Raw genomic sequence first — 15,069 nt, forward strand, 5'->3', positions numbered from 1 at the left:
TTGAATATCTATATGGTACACTATTTATTCTGTATCTTCTCGAAAGGACGATTAGATTGATTCAATCTTAAATATTTTGAATTTGCAAGGGTTAACAATTTTTATTTGATCAATATTTAAGGGTTTTATTCTTTAAATTAAAATTAATTGATTTGTACTGCAATTCTCTCATTAATATAATAACTAAAATTTCTCCCAGTGATCACATATAGTTTATTGTTTTGACACTAGATCAACCCTATAGTGTAAGAGAAAAATTCGTATGACTCAATAATTTCTTTTCTTCTCCAAAAATCATCGATACTTTAAATTTTCATTGTCTCCTGTCTCTCGTGATTACTTTGCGTAATTTTTATTTTGTCTTTCCCACTTGCAATCGAGCAAAGATCGATAATAATATATACAAGAAATCGGAATTTAATCTCGTTGCAAGGAGAGAGAAAAGGCGTTCTGTCTGGGAGACATTGAGGTTTGCCCGAGGCTACGGAATCTCGGCTATAAGAAGAAAGAAGGCCTATCATAATTCATGCTAAAGTGACGCGGAGATTAATTTGCTTGTATATTAATGAGAAGCGGGAAAGCAAGAAAGCGTCGAGACGTTGCACGGTTGAATCCACTGCAGCTGCCGTGTTTGTATAGCTGTGTCCATGAACTTATGGAGATTGTTGAGAAGCGCTTTGCAGCTTGATGTAAGAAAGAAAAGGAGGGGGGGGGGGGGGTTGGATGAAGCAGAAGTGGATTTCGATGTCTTCCCTTGGCCAAAGCGATGTCCTCTACAAATCCAGTGGCACTTTACGTATATAATCCTCGCCTTCGCCAAAGATTTTCCCGTCCTTTCCTGCCAGTCTAGTAAAATCAATTTAATATTTGCATTATCCATATCTCTCGCTTTAATTATTTAATTGAGCAAAACCATAAACTGACATAAGGAAAATGTTAATTTTTTCTACATAAATAATATAAATTCCGTTTCATCCAGCCACGTAACTGAACTGTGTGTGTGTGTGTGTGTGCTTTTACGAGGTCTTTGAACGCACGGATATCTTGGCTATAATGAATGATTCAGTCGGAATCTTAAATCGTATTCAGAGAAACGGACAAAATGGAAGAAATACAAAGAGATGGGGGGAGTAGGGGGGAGGCGAATTTCCGGCCTGCCAGCTTTAGCGATCCGCGTGGGATAAGAGTAGCAGTGAATTAGTTTTTTTCTCTCGTTGACAAGTAAACATTGCAATCCCGAGATCACATCTCGAATTTACTACACTTATTATAATTCCACCCACACGCGCGAGACTCAATGTGTCGTATTCCCAATCATTTTTTCTCTCTTCCTTTCTCTCTCTCTCTCTCTCGTCTTCTTTTAACTGGTTTTGGGCGTGCGTCGCGGTTATAACGGAACGCTATGGCCACTTTTTCCAAATTGCTGCAGACATACACCGGCCTGCATCAATTCTGCTCACAAAAAATTACAAATCAAAGTGTTTTTAACCAATAAAATCTCCACGTTTCTAATCTCAAGAATAAAATTCGTACAAGCTTGTCATATATATATATATGTAGACGGTCCCACTCGACTCGTTACGATTTTGCGACGAATCCTTCGGAAATTATTGGCGATTCGTTAAAGATTACGATAAAAATTTAGAAAAATTAGAATACAATCGAGTTTGGTTGCTATTTCATGCAAGGGAATAAAGAAGAAGCATCGAAAGAATGCAGAGCTAAGGTGCTGAGTCGGCAAATTGTACAGTTGTAAGAGGACGCTCGATCCGGCTGGCCCGGAAAGCTAGCGTGAGATCCTCGGGTCGAGGAGTGGTTTGGTGTATATAGTGGCGAAATGAAGGAGGAAAATGGAGATGGGTGAGAAGAAGGCGTATAGGACGATAAAGCACGCTAAGTAAGTTGAGATAGCTATGTATATATATAATACTCTTAGAGAGACCCGAAGCCAAGGTCGAAATAACTTGTATAATTTCCACGACCTCGGTCGATTCAGCTGAAAACAACTATCCATAACCCAGTCCGTAAATAATCTCAATCTCTCTTTACATATATATATATATATATATATATGTACGTAGGAGCAGCGGCCTATCTTCCACAGGACAAGGATTATCGCAATTATTTATCGCGCCAATCCTGAAAAGCGTCATCGGAAATTTCGCAGAGCGAGATATATGACGTTCGGACAATGGACGACTCGTGGCGAATGAGCATATCGCTAGGAATTTCGCTGAGAAATGATTGGCGAGGCGTGAGAATCGTCCAGGTGAATTAAGGACGAGTCTGTTTAGAAGTTGGAACGTCGACACCGATTTTCCCAAAGTCCCTGACAATCCTTCCACGGGGAAAGGTGTGTTGAAAAAAGGTAACAGAATTCGTCATATTCTCCAGTGGTTTTTGCACGAAAGGGTTAAATTATGACGTCGCGAAATCCGATCCGTTAATTATACCACCTATCTATATATACGGCTGGTATACATATTATATATATATATATATATATATATATATATATATATATACGATCGTAGATTATAGGCGTGGCAAAGAGATTCGTGAAACGGTACGTTCGCCTTTACCCGCGATCGTAAAGTCTAGTAATGTGGCCCATATGTAGGCTAATGTAGGAAAGCATGACAAGCCGCGAATGTGCAGAGTTTTTTGATCGATGCCACGTGTCGTCTTTTATTGAATCCAGTGTTGACCCTACACCATGTAATTTGTTTACACCGCAGCGTAGCAAAGCTGCGGTACGTCAGTGGTGCGATTAACATTCGTAATGTGGTCGAACGTTTCGTGGTGAACCGTCGATTAACGACGGCTTCTTAAAACGCCAAACGTTTGTCGGTTTAACGAGTGCTGAGGTGTGGGGGGGTAATGAATTAAGAAATTAAAAATATGGGTAAAACCGTTACGTTCAATGATCGAGCCTCGGTATATAGATATATATATATATACAATTATTGAAGATCAATCCTGGGCTCGGGAGCTTTCGCCGCGTGAATTTTCCGATCTATGAACTGATCGTCCTGTCCGGACAGTTTTATCGATACGTCAGTCGCGTTTCTGCGGCGTTCCCGCGCCAAAGTGCATGGTCCTCGACGGATTCCAAGCATTGAAGAGTAATAGAATTTCAATAACGAACTTTGAACGGACTAATTTCTGCTTGGTTAATTTCATAGCTGGCGGTGCGCGCCGTGACATTTCACCTGTGGTGCTGCTCCGCTGGCCTCGTTCCTTCGCTGGAACGGAGACCAATCGAAGCAGAGAATCATGCAGACTCGCGTGTGCCGCTTGTTCGTGCTTCACTTCCGTGTCACCGAATGACCTACCTCAACTGGAGGAGGAGAGGCTACTCGAAGCATGGATCACGTAGGTCGTATCCCTTGTCATATCTTTTTACTATTGATACTCCTCCACTTCTCCATTACTCGAACCAACCTATACTCTATAGTGTAGTATATACATATAAAGGTAGGCGACACGACGCAACAAAGCACTATTCCTCTCTCCTTTCGTTTATCGTCCTTCTGCACGACAAAAGATACTCGACTATCTCTTTATCGTCCAGTACCAAGTTTTTACACTCGTGTCGAGTCCACGTAGAAAGCAGAATTGGGATTCGCCGAGATCCGGATCGAAATGACGAAATCATTAGGAACGAACCAGGTGGTAAGCCATGTCCATAGATCATTCTTATTTTCTATTTCGTGATTCGCCCGCGGACAAGCTTTCGATATCCCTTGGCGATCGAGACTCCGTTGCGCCATATATTTTACTGTATATATATATATATATATATATATATATATATATATATATATGTGCATTGGAGAGACTGAGAGAAACGAAGGATAGTCCCAGTGTTATTGTTGGGGAGAGAGAGAGAGAGAGAGAGAGAGAGATTCTCGACGAAGGAAAAAATGCTCGAATCACGACGATTAATTGTATAAGCAGTCATAAAATCGACTATTATTATCGTCCACATAATGGCGATCGTAGCGCGGTAAAATTATTGCTGCTTCGTGAACGGTGTTAATTCAGCCAGTTGCGAAGCATGTTTCTACCGGTTTGGTGGTGGTTGGTATAGGGGGGGGGGGGGGGGGTAAATCAGATATTCCACGTGTCTCTCGATGCACCGTAGCACCGCGAATACCGCAATAGGCTGGCGAACGCATTTCTCATCGGTTAGACTGTCCCGCGCTCCCCTTATGCAACAGAGACATACTCTTTCGCACCCGATAATTTATAGAGTCCCGTGCCAAAAAATACATCACTCCATAACTCACGTCTAATAGTTTTACGCCATATATTAGCGCGAAACTTACACGACGTTCGATCTCGAGATTTTACTATTATCGCTCGATTAAGTTCGTTTCGAGTCTGTGGGAACTAAAAGGCCAAATCTGTAAATTGATACCCCTCCTCCTTCTCTTCATATAGTAGCTAAGAACCTACCAAATATTTCTGCGTATTTAACTTAGGTACACTAGGGAAAAATGTTTTTTGTTTCTATTAAACGTTGCTCCGAATACGTTCATTGGGTTACATAATTATCAACTAATTGTTATATTTTTAGTATTATTATACGCATATTTGAAAAGCTTCCTTTGATTGGATTCAATCTGTTATTTATTAAAACCAAGTAAGTGTGTCAATAAACGTATCCAGAGCAATATTTATTTAAACAAACTAATTTATTTTCTCTGTCAAATAGCTATAAGAAGCATAATTTGGCACGAGTTTTTTGTAGATTCGATGGAAGGTTTGGATTTGTGTCTTTTTCTTCCAAGAGAGTGCAGTGTTAAAAAGATCCTCGGTGCTTTTTAGCAAGTCCACAAATTAGTTTTAGGAAAAAACTATTTACTGTCCATGTGCTGTATAGATAATTGGCCGAGTGCTCGTGAAATGCACGTCGATTGACAGGTTCTCCAGACACCTCGATAGATCCACAATGTGGAGAACTGTTGACGACCGTGAATCACAGGGAAGCAACAGTGCTACTTATATATACTGCAAGAAATTAATTCGAACGTGGTTCGCCCGAATCCTCGCTCAATCTGTATATATATACTCTCTCAACAAAATTTATTTACCATAATGACGTAGCAGCCACACCGCACACGAAACAATTTGCCGCAGTGCAAGTGGCATAAACAGACTATAAATACGACGTACTCTGCAAGAGATGAGATAATTACTCGTTGACTCGTCGAGTGGATCTTGTTAAACTCGCTCCCCGTGACATTTCGAGTAGACGTGCTCGTGCCAGGCAGATGAGGAACGTCCAGATTTAGCATAAATATTATCTCTGGAATAGGCAACTCTGGCCTGGCCGCTTATGCTATTTCGAACAACCTCCGTTACTGAGTGATTTAAATAAAAGCCGCGTAACAATGTAAGATTTCTTCGCTCCGAGAAGAAACGTGTACGAGCTGATGGGAGACTCGCGAGTACAAAGTGCACGAAACCTGATTAATAATGATCGTTATGTCCTGGTAGTTGGAGAGAACCAAGCAAAAACCTATTAGAGTCCGAAAGCGGTAGACGCCATCGTGCATAACTCTTCCTTGGAGGAAAATAAGTGTTATGTGAGAAAGCCAGTGATAGGTGACGCTTGGAACCATGCTGCATGGATCGAAGAAGAGAGTTGGAAAATTATGGAAGAAGCAGCGAGCCAAGGGGACCAACTTTGTCCTATGGAGACGTTCTGGAGATATGGATCAACTCGCTTGTTCATGTCGATCGAAAACATTTGAGAAATAATTCTTAGGAATACTCAACTTTGAAAAATTAAATGTTTCAATTTTTCTTGTACATCCAAATGTAACAAAATACAATTTTTTAAGCTATCTTTCGAGCATTGTTTTTAATATTGTTTTGGAATGGTATTTAAATGTCGATAATTCTACTTTGTGAAATTTTTAAAATGTTGGAATGCTTCGAATATTCGAGAAAGGACGAGATTTTTTTGAAATAAACTGAATTATAAAAATGTTTTATCCTCGTTGGGATTCGAAATTCGAAATTTTCGTGTTTGACATTTTTTTTATGTGTAGTAATTAGATTTACGAGTATTTGAAAATAGATTCACAAATGTTTATATTTTTTTGACAATTGCAATTGGTTCCTTGGTCCGAACTTTGATTTATTTTAAGAGCATTGTAGCATTATTCGTACAACCAAACTTAATTTAACTTTATATTCTACCCCAGTTTGATTTTGTTGCATTATATAAAATTTATCGTTATAAAAAACATAAAAAAATTTTATCTCAAAAAATCAAAGAGTCCATAAAATTATTTAACGTGCTTCTAAAATGTAGTTCGCGTAGGCAGATTTTCTCATCATCGACGGGAACCGATCGTGATCGCTGCAAACTTGGAGTGAAGCAATGGAGATATTTGATAATGCAATAGATTATGCTACATAGTATATTCGCACGTGGACACTGATAAATTACCGATCAAGCATAGTTTTACCGTCGATCTGGGGGCGGGGCTGACACTTTACAGCGCGGCGTCTCTTTTCCGCATTTCCAAAGACTTTTGCTAGCTGGCATTTCCATCGGCGTTTGCGTGACGTGCGAATCCTCCAGCGAACCGACAAAAATCCTATAATTTATTGATAATCGATATCTTACAGCGTGTATAGCATACAGATTGAACAAATATGGAGAAGTAACGGCCGTTCGTGTATAGATTAAATCGCTTTTATATAGACTAATCATGACTATATTTATAACCATTTGCAACCGCAGTTATACAAGCCGCGGCTATATAATCCCTTTTATTCTATTCCGAGTGCACCGTAAAGTGGTTTTACCTGCACTTTTGCACCATTGCATCGCAAAGCTCGATATCGAACGGTCCATGAGTTTTCTTGGCAAATTCGAAAGCTTCATCTGGAGCGGTGGTTGAAAATTGCTCGTAGTAATAAATAGAAGGGGGGGGGGGTCCGATCATATCGAAACGAGTCTTGGAAGGAATTACGCGGGGAGGACGATTTGTAGCAAGGAAACAAAGGGAAATAAAGCGAAATAAATGAGACAGGAAGGGGTCGAGCCCTACGTCTCTAGTATACATATGTATCTATATATTATATATATAGACTTCTGGAGAGACTGTTTAGCAGAGTCTCGCCGCGCATTGCAGTCACGGCCGGCGGAATCCAGGCTAAGAGCCAATTCTCATGGCCCCGTCCGGACCTTTTTCCCCCTTTGGTGAAAAATAGCGCGAACCACGACCGATTTTAATTGGACGCCGCGCGCTGTGCGCCGCCACCGCGTAACCTTGTCGTCCCGCCCGTAGTACGACGAGAGCATCGATAGCGATCGTTCAAAATGCACCGCGATGTTTTTGCGTAAGCTGGCGCGCGATAATTAAACCTACGCCGTCCGTGGCCCGTCCACCACCACCACCCTATACCGACTCTTCGACAAATCACGACGCTATACTCATTGCCAATCGTTAACCGCTCCGAGACGTCCTCCCCATTAATCAAAATCACCGCGCGAGTCCTCACTGGAACGGATGCGCTCCCTTGAAAATTACCAGCAATCTTCCCGGCTATTTGGCCTAATGCTTCAGCAGCTCTAATACTGAAATATCGTGCATTAAGATAACGGGATCCTATTGCTACCGTCCGGAGTTTCCTCCGGCGGCGCGGCATGACGGTCCGAGTCCTCGAGAGACAATTGAACACAGTCTCCTTTCGTAAATTATATAGAAAATTCCGGAGATTAATCGTTAAAAGTCGCTCTTGTTATTTTTGAAAAACCGATCGCTGCCTCGTTAATGAAACAACCGGCTCAGCGTCAATTTCATAATTACGCATCGCGTGATTCGACGCCACTTGGACGGGCGAGGCCTGTCATTATTTTTTTACGTAAAGCCCATTTTTTGCTCGAACACAGGAACGCGTGGAACTCGTTGGCCAACGGAGCCACCAGTGACGAGACACTCCAGTGAATTTGCCTGATTACGCGACAGTCCGGAGAGATTCCAAGTTTTTTTTATTCTTTACTCAAATTCTACAGGGTGAGGCACTTAAGCCGCCCCAGAATACGAATGCCGAAAGAGGTGTATCTCTTTAACTATAACAGATATTCAATTTTTCCATAGGACATTTTCGAAGCCTCTTGTTATTTGCTTTCAGAAAGGTTTTATGCAAAAATTGAATATCTTTTATAGGTGAAGAGATACGCGCCTTTTTGCATCCATATTCTGGGGCGGCTTAAGTGTCTCACCCTGTATATATGTATACATACGTATAGGGTAATTCGCGAAAAGATCTCTGTACGTGCAATCACTCGCTTTGTTTTTTTTTATATTCTAAATTTAACAATTATTTAAGAATTTCTAATTTTTTTGAAAATAAAATATTAGAATTTTCGAGTCGAAGGAGAAAAATTCTGTGGGAAAATTTCCGAGTCACCCTATATAAAAGGTAAACCTTGGAAGAATCGCCTGCGGTTCGTGTAACGGTCTACCACAGAGTTCCAAGCGCGAGCACCCGAGGCGTGCGACTCTTTATTAAGATAAATCAATTATTGGCCCGAGACACTTTGTCTTACGCTTGTCGAAAGGTCTGGCTTTTTTCGAATTTCACGGATGACCAAGCATTCGAAGAAAGTGCAAGTTTCCTATCGATACTCGATCGAATCAGATATAGTGTGTGCAAACTAAGGAAATATTGGCGGCAGATCTTACGCGAGTCTCGAAAGCTGAGAAAAGGAAATGAAACCTTTACAGCCATTGGATATTTTTCCAGATATAACCGATTTACGCTTGTATATATATATACCGTTTAACAGTTTAATGCAGCTGTTAGTCGCACTTTACTTAGGGCTAATCTCAAATGAGATAACGAGGAATTCCTCGGTTGAAGAATCGCGTTAAGCAACGATCCCAGCTGCGATTGTTGCACCTTGCTCCATGCTAGATCGACCGAGTAAACTGTCGGACGTATGAATGAAACAGACTTCAAAGTCTTCCGCGTCGTATATATATATGTAACACAGCTGGAACACAATAACGTACATAACGCGGAGTAAAATCTCTTGGAGCAATTTGTGTTTTCCGGTCAAACTAATATCGATTAGCAGTGAAAACTTTCCATTTTCCTGCTGCAACCAAAAGTTTAACGAACCATGAAGTACAGGGTTGCGCAAGTGGTTCCTCCCAAACGAGAGAGAGAGAAAGAGACCAGTAATTTCTCTTTTACTTTCCTCGAAAGAATGATGGGATCGTGGGAGAGCAGCTGTTAGATTCAATTATCCAGAGGCTCGCAGGGTCAAGTACACGATCGTGTTTTCGATGGCCACACCGTACCGTAAGATCCTTGTCGGTGCAGCTCGTTGTACGATAATAAAGAACGCCAAGGATTTTTACGAGGCTAGCACACGTATCGGCAATTAGAATGGGTAATCGTTATTAGCGATAATGACAGTAATGGGGATCATCTGGAGTTTACGAGTTTTCGACGTTTCTCCAGTTAGCATCTAGAGGGGGGGGGGGGTGCCAAGTTCAAGAGATGAAGTGGTTATCAAGGAGCAGAAAGATCCTCTCGAGAGTAGCGTATCAGAGGCATCATCGAGCAGGAGCAGTCAGTCATGGCGAATCCTGAAGAGGATCTTTACGAGGCTTTAAGCGACGAGATTCATTAAGCCGACGAGGATGATGATCGTCGTGGCGAAGTGGAGGCAAGCCCGGTGCAGCAGCGCAGACTCGACCCGGATCCAATCGCGGAATTCTCCAGGAGGATCACGACTCTCATCACTCGCGTCGTGATCGCAGTCCCTCAAAGGTTACCCATTGGCCATAGCTATATATAGCACGGGGACAGTACTCCGGCCAATTCTAGATTTACATTCGGCCACGTCAGATCTCAATGCAAATATAAACAAGCCGCTCGTTCCGAAAAGGGCAAGTGTCCTTTGGAAAGCAACTCGTGCATATTGTTAGCACCGATTTCACGTCAAATCGAACATCCATCTCGACTCTTTGCCTCGCTCCTCTACATCTCTGCATTCCCTTCGGGCTTCCTCCCATCGCTCTCCTTATTAAACCTCGGAACAATGCTCGATCAACCGCCTCTTCCGGTTTATGGAAATCGATCCAGCCCCTTGACCATTATTGCCTCGTTAAAAGCAGTTTTATTATCATCCCGATGGATCAACCAGCGGCGCGTTTCACATCCGACTTTCATCGATGGTTCCAAGTATTCTCGAGAAGTAATTCTTAAGCGGTAGCGACAAATAATTATATGTTGAAATGAATAATATGGTCTCGCATTTGTGTGTAGCGTGTCAAGGAGAAACAAGTTTATTCCGCGGTTATTTCGATTGTGACGCGATGCCAAGTTTGTCCGATTTGTCCGACGCGGAAAGGGCAAGAGATATAGCACATACTTGTATATACGTGCTTTGGTTGGAGCGTCGAAACAAGCTGCGGAAGATCGTGACTGCTTTTGTCCTTCGTGACAATCGACCATTCCCGCTGATCCTTGCCATAACCTATAGCTGCTTTGGTGGAAATTTAATGCATCCCCACCCATTTACCCCAACGTCCACATAATCCATCATTACGCGTACATGGGACGAGGCTGTTCCGGACACGAAGAATTCCTACTAAAGAATTTCTAGTTGATCAGCCATTTGCGATAGAGAAGCCAGCGTATATAGCATACGTAGCGCTGTCTTTACTTGGCAATTTGCATGGAATCTGCATTCACCCAACATTTTCGTTGGGAAAGGGGGGTCCTGCATAGCTATATATCTACGTGCAAGAGTAAACTTTCAAATGGTTTCCACGCGTTTCCTGACTTTACGTGGTGCGTTCTCGGCGAATCGAAAATTTGCCATTTTCAACTAAAAAATTTTCCTACAGATATAACTCCCCATATAGCACACTTGACTAAAAGTTACCCTATAGAAATCTTTTGATTATCCAATAGACTAAAAAATACCTAAAATATGTGTTTAAGTCATTTGATGCTCTATGGGTCCCGTAAATTCTTGCAACTTATAAACAAATTAGGACCTTCGACAGTGTCCAGTATACAAATCTTGTGAAAGAGACTCATTTGTGTGGTAGAAATTGTTCGATATGGCGAGAATCGATCGCTGCATCTTCTGGAAATGGACAATAAATACCTTCAGTTTTGTCCAGGACTCTATTTGATTACCAATTACCGATTACTTTAGCCGAGTCTGTCAAGAAACATAAGTTCTCAACGATGAGTAATTTTAAGAAATTTATACAAAGCAAATTTAACCAAACTATATATATATATATATATATATATATATATATATATAGAGTTTAATCCCATTTTAGATGGATTCATAAATATAGCGAGTGTTTATCTAGAGCCTTAGGAGGGAATTCTCGAGTTTATCCGTTTTGCAGCGTTATTTGGTTTATCGCTGATAAGTGGGTTGATTTGCCAAATAAAGATGAACGATCGTGGAAGCTTATATGCAGCGAGTATGGAGCGCGCGAGACAAGGCTTGTGCCCGGGGCTCCGGAATCGAGCGAGTCTCGAATTTGCATATAACAGCGACCTCGAGAGGAGTAGAGGAGCAGAGTGGTCTGAAAGCGCGCACAGATTCAAAGGTCACCTTGTTACCAGGTGATTCCTTGCAAGTGGTCTTTGCCATTTCCCATGAGCCGATAAAGTTGACCCATAAAATCAGCCGCGGAGATCCTTCAACACGATGAATAGCGCCGATAGCGACAGATGAAACGTGCCCCCCCCCCCCTCTATCTCCTTTCGAACGTACGTGTTTCATCGTAAACCGGAAGTGTCATCCGACCACTGAAAGAGAGACTCTCCTTCATATCGCTTCTGCGACTCTCCTGTTCGCGTTATCTCACTCCCATCGTTATATACTCCCACGAAACTATACATAGAGCGATAAAAACACACCACACACTTATATATACACGTATCCACACGATTGGTGCAATTTCGCCAATTGAGATAATTCCAAAGGGAAAGGGTAATATTTTTGTCGGAATGATTTGTCGTGAAAGTGACCGAAATACAAATTACCGGGATTATGATCATGATTGGTGCGCTCGATAGGCGGACAAGCCGGCCGGCCGGACTGGAGCGACGTGAAAGATTCGAGATGAATTTTCTGGCTTTTTCAGTAGGACGAGTCAGTTACAGGTTTTCAGGTTATAGAGTGATAGCTACGTGGGCGAATCGAGCGAATGCCAGTCGCTGCTGGCGCAACAGCTACGTGTGGATCGGGCGCAGCTTACGTAGGTAGCGAGCGACACGCATTATAATAAAAGCCTCTCGTGGAATGATAGAAAGGTGCAAGCGGCTAATAATAGACGTTCTTGCCTTGCCGAGAGAGACCAAGCCTGGGCTACCTGGCAGGTGTGCGTATACATCAAGTATACATATATATGCACAACCATACAAATCTCGCGCGAGAAATGAAAAGTGACGGAAACATCGTGTATCCTGAGGAATCCTTAACTCGATATACGATGAACGCGGCAAAAAGAGAAGCCGTCGCGTCAAAAACCTTCCTGTCCTTCCCCAAGGACACTCGTCTACATAGAAAAACCTTCGTTCCACAAACCAGTCGCTGTAATCTCCGGATATGTATATAATTACTCGAACCTCTCGTTGAACCTCGCCTATTCCAAATACGAAGAGAAAAAAACAATCATTAGACTTTATAATACTCTATTGTCTTATCAAAATTCTCCAAAATAGCTGTTCGATAAATAATACACGATGGAAATAAATTTCTAGATCAGCAACGATTAAAGGTATAAAAATGAGGTTGCTGATTTGTCTCAGAAGAAACTGCGTGCAGCGGTTTTTTTATCGAACGAGCCGCGCGGCTCGGATAAGATCTGTTTTGCTGTTTTCAACGAGATCGAGAAACTGGCCTCTCCCACGTGAGCATTATCGGCTCTCGAGTTGACCCGTTTAGCAGTGGTGGCCGTCGCGGGTAGCAGCTATGCACCTGAGAAAAGCTCTCCACGAGGAGAGTACATATATATATATATATATATATATATCCTCCTCCTCCCCGTCGAGGACCGAGAATGAATTTCGCGACCGGTGCACACACACACACACACATATATATATATATATATAGTTTTGCTCGCTTTGCACCGATCGCTTTATTGAATATCTCGAAAGTCGAGTGGCCCTCCGCTGACAATCGCCTCTAATAAATGTTACTCGTGTATCCACCTACGTACAGCTGGCAAGCAGCGACGTCCTTTTAGATGAGCCCGCTGATACGAAACTGCAAGGACAATACTTGCATTATTGTCAAACGTCCAATTACCAAGCAAACAACGAATGTGCCTATTAAAAAGACGCAAAAACCACGGCACCGCCTTAAATTCATTTCTGCACGATTATTTCAACAGCTTTCTAGATTTCAATAGGTTCTTTCCCCTCGAGAAATTCTCGTTAAAATACTTCTCCGTGCCACGCGATATATTCTCTCCCTTTCAAACATATATATACCGACTTTGATACGGAATTAAAATCGACTGACAGCGGCTCTTACGAATTTACATTTAAACATCTTTCAGCATTGTGTCGTTGGCCTTCGTTTTTCGCAGTTTCACGCTGCGATAAATTCTATTCAGGATGCTCGGGTGCTCTTGCTCCGAGCAACAAGGTGACACTGCTAACTAAGGATAATCCAGTGATCGTCCGTATAGCTCATAACTCAGAGACGCGAGAAACACGTACGCGCGGCAGCCAAGGAAATGCTATGGGAGGGGAGGGGGGTGGTGGTGGTACAGTTTTCTATTCATTGCTGCACTATTAGCAGAGCGCGGCTCGTATTTCATGCCGCATCCCAGTGACAAGCGTTGCACTTTCGAGAGAGAGAGAGAGAGAGAGAGAGAGGGAGGGAGACTCTCTTCCAGGTTGGCACACAGAGAAACCCCGTAGAAAACACGAGGGAGAAGCTATTCTAGGAACATATATCCGTAAATCGCGTAATAACCCCGGTTAACCTATCGACGACGAAGCCCTTCCGGAAGCCGGCTCGTCATTTTCCCACTTTCCACTCGCGTAATATCTCTATATATATCATCACACTCGTGTGCCAACGCGCGGTCTTCTAAAAATCGTCGAAATCTTTTCTTACGGGGATTTAACGGTACTCGATCCCTTTTCTACATTGAATGGGACGATTAGACGCGCGATTAAGCGCAAAATAATGCTGTAATCATTAATCAAAGGGATTGATCAGTGTTGAGAATATTGCAATTGAGATTCCTGACTAAGTATCGTGGCTAATTCATCGATCGCGCGCGCGCATTGAAAAGTCGGAACGCCCGTTTAATAGATTTGTCTCTGGCGATTACGGTGTTGGAGAACGTGTAGGCGGCAAACGATCCTCGCATAATTGAGCCTATGCATGCGATTGTTAGCGGTGCTTTCGAGAATTCCAGATGCCTCGAGCCTAAACCGCTCGGTTACATCGATTATTAGCAATGTCGGCGGGCGTCCGAGTATCCCAATGTCAATGGCTCGAAATTATCATTTTACCTAACCTAACCCCACTGCTATCTCTATTTACCTCAACTTGGCTCGATCTCTCGATAAACCTCACTCATGTACCTCGATCGAGTTGATATAGGAACATTCGTGGTGGATGACCTTGCTCGCAACTCCATCAATCAAAACGGTGCAGAGTTTAATTTGACAAAATACAATTTGTTTTTTGCTAAATTGTGCAAAAAGTCAACGCGAGCGTTCGACCGAGTAAAGCTTTTAGCGTTATTGCGAAGAACCGTCATGAAGCTTCTTGGCACCCTGTCAAAGCGGCTGACAAGAATTGGTTAACGGATCACCTTGTTAAAAGCATTCCAGACGGTGACTTTGAAATATACGTGGAATTTGATAGACGCGTGGAATAATCACAAAAACCATAGACCGACCAGGACGCTTTTGTTCTATTTCGGGAAATCTTGACACGACACCTTGGCAAATGGCCAAATATTTCTGCTCGTGGAATTGCTGTATTTCGATATGGATGATTAAACTGGAATTTGTGAATCGACT

At 42.3% G+C, this 15,069-nt stretch overlaps 2 protein-coding genes across 5 annotated transcripts in view; one reads left to right on the forward strand and one right to left on the reverse strand.

Annotated features, from left to right (window-relative positions):
* The window catches only part of LOC136774373 (outer dynein arm-docking complex subunit 4-like), a 141,133-nt gene that overhangs the window by 125,364 nt on the left and 700 nt on the right, over positions 1–15,069 (reverse strand). The window contains exon 2 of one of the 3 annotated variants that reach the window (XR_010822797.1): positions 759–846. The exons of the other annotated variants lie outside the window; for them this stretch is intronic. The gene's annotated coding sequence lies outside the window, so the exon portion shown is untranslated. Of the gene's footprint in view, positions 1–758; positions 847–15,069 lie in introns of those variants that run through there. 3 annotated transcript variants of the gene reach the window in all.
* Positions 1–15,069, forward strand: part of knockout (Stork-head domain-containing protein knockout) — a 106,945-nt gene that overhangs the window by 77,206 nt on the left and 14,670 nt on the right. The window lies entirely within an intron of this gene.

This window comes from Prorops nasuta, unplaced genomic scaffold (genome assembly GCF_024137725.1).
Source record: "Prorops nasuta isolate Cenicafe-Biocafe unplaced genomic scaffold, Cenicafe_Pnas_1.2 PNAS00006, whole genome shotgun sequence".
Classification (NCBI taxonomy): domain Eukaryota; kingdom Metazoa; phylum Arthropoda; class Insecta; order Hymenoptera; family Bethylidae; genus Prorops; species Prorops nasuta.